Source organism: Cupressus sempervirens, chromosome 6 (genome assembly GCF_028749045.1).
Source record: "Cupressus sempervirens isolate cs-2001-9-10 chromosome 6, ASM2874904v1, whole genome shotgun sequence".
In the NCBI taxonomy this organism is placed as follows: Eukaryota; Viridiplantae; Streptophyta; class Pinopsida; order Cupressales; family Cupressaceae; genus Cupressus; species Cupressus sempervirens.
The window spans coordinates 55398618-55401523 of record NC_143123.1 but is presented as its reverse complement, the minus strand read 5'-3'; positions in this window follow the sequence as shown (position 1 = coordinate 55401523).

Sequence of the window (2906 nt, the reverse complement as noted above, 5' to 3'; positions counted from 1 at the left end):
ATGAAACAAGTGAGATGGGGTCACAAGTCAACCTATGACCTCCTTTCACACATATTAACTATTTTAATATGTACCTAGGGGTCATAGGACCCCTAGAGACATATGTCATCATTTATTAAGTCAAATGGATTCATAGATCAACCTATAATCAGCTTTGACCCATATATACCATTCTAATATGTCCCTAGGGGTCTTAAGACCCCTAGAGACATATCTCATCATTTAATGGGTCGTCAGGGATCATAGGTCAACCTATGATGTCCATTCACACATATTAGACATTCTAATATGTCCCTAGGGGTCTTAAAACACTTATAAACATATGTCATCATTTAATGGGTCAAAGGGGGTCATAAGTCACCCTATGACCCCCTTTCACCCATATTAACCATTCTAATATGTCCTAAGGGTCCTAGGACCCCTAGGGACATATGTCCTCATTTCATGGGTCGTAGGGTGTCATAGGTCAACCTATGACACCCTTTGACCCATATTAACCATTCTAATACATCCCTAAGGGTCCTAGGACCCCTAGGGACATATCTCATTATTTCACAGGTCAAAGGGGTTAATAGGTCAACCTATGACCCCCTCTCACACATATTAACCATTTCAATATGTCCCTAGGGGTCCTAAGACCACTAGGGACATATCTCATCTTTTAAGGGGTCGAATGGTGTCATACGTCACCCTATGACCTCCTTTGACCCATATATACCGTTCTAATATGTCCTTAGGGATCCTAGGACACCTAGGGACATATGTCATCATTAAATAGGTCAAAGGGGGTCATATGTCACCCTATGACCCTCTTTGATCCATATTAACCATTCTAATATGTCCCTTACGGTCCTAGGACCCCTAAGGACGTATGTCATCATTTCATGGGTTGTGGGGTGTCATAGGTCAACCTATGACACCCTTTGACTCATATTAACCATTCTAATATGTCCCTAGGGGTCCTAGTACGCCTAGGGACATATCTTATCATTTAACGGGTCAAAGGGGGTCATAGGTCATCCTATGACCCCCTTTCATACATATTAACCATTTTAATATGTCCCTAGAGGTCTTAGCACCCAAAGGGACATATGTTGTCATTTAATATGTCAAACAGATTCATAAGTCACCCTATGACCCCCATTGACCCATATATACTATTCTAATATGTCCCTAGGGGTCCTAGGACCCCTAGGGACATATATCATCATTTTATGAGTCGTGGGGGGTCATAGTTCAACCTATGACCTCCTTTCACACAGATTAACTATTCTAATATGTCCCTAGGGGTCTTAGGAGCCCTAGGGACATATGTCACCATTTAATGGGTCACCATTCTAATATGTCCATAGGTCAAAGGGCATCATAGGTCACCCTGTGACCCCCTTTGACTCATATTAACCATTCTAATATGTCCCTAGTCACATATCTTATCTTTTAATAGGTCAAAAGTGGTCATAAGTCCTCTTTGACCCATATATACCATTCTAATATGTCCCTAGGGGTCCTAGGACCCCTAGGGACATATGCCATCATTTAATGGGTTGTCGGAGGTCATAGGTCAACCTATGACCCCCTTTCACACATATTAACCATTTGAATATGTCACTAGGAGTTCTAAGACCCCTAGGTACATATGTCATCATTTAATGGGTCAAAGGGGATCATAGGTCACCCTGCGACCCCCTTTGACCCATATTAACCATTCTAATATGTCCATGGGTCAAAGGGAGTCATAGGTCACCCTATGACCCCTTTTGACCCATATTAACCATTCTAATATGTCCCTATGGGTCCTGGGACCCGTAGGGATATATGTTATCATTTCATGAGTCGTGGGAGATCATAGGTCAACGTATGACCTATTTTGACCCATATTAACAATTCTAATATGTCCTTAAGGGTCCTAGGTCCTCTAGGGACATATCTCATCATTAAACGGGTCAAAGGGGGTCATAGGTCAACCTATGACTCCCTTTCACACATATTAACCATTCCAATATGTCCGTAGGGGTCTTAGGACCCCTAGAGACATATCTCATCATTTAAGAGGTCGAAGGGGGTCATAGGGCACCTTTTAACCCTTTTGACCTATATATACAATTCTAATATGTCCTTAGTGGTCCTAGGACCCCTAGGGACATATGTCATCATTTAATAGGTCAAAAGAGGTCATACATCACCCTATGAAGCCCTTTGACCCATATTAACCATTCTAATATGTCTTTAGTAGTCCTAAGACCTCTAGGGACATATTTCATCATTTCGTGAGTCATGGGAGGTCATAGGTTCATAGGTGAACCTATGACCCCCTTTGACCCATATTAACCATTCTAATATTTTCTTGAGGGTCCTAGGACCCCTAGGTACATATCTCGTTATTTAACGGATCAAAAGGGGTCATTGGTCAACCTATGACCCCCTTTTCACACATATTAACCATTCTAATATGTCCCTAGGGGTACTAAGACCCATAGGGACATATCTTGTCATTTAAGGGGTCAAAGGGGGTCATAGGGTGACCTATGACCCCATTTGACCAATATGAACAATTCTAATATGTCCATAGGGGTCCTAGGACACCTACGGACATATTAGAATCGTTCATATTGGTCAAAGGGGGTCATAGGTCACCCTATGACCTCCTTTGACTCATATTAACCATTGTAATATGTCGCTAGGGGTCTTAGGACCCTTAGGGGCATATGTCATCATTTAATGCATCGAAGGGGGTCAATGGTTGACCTATGACCCCCTTTGACCCATATTAACCATTCTAATATGTCCTTAAGCATTCTAAGACAATTAGGGACATATCTCATCATTTTACAAGTCAAAGGGGGTCATAGGTCAATCTATGAACCACTTTCACACATATTAACCATTTTAATATGTCCCTAGGGGTC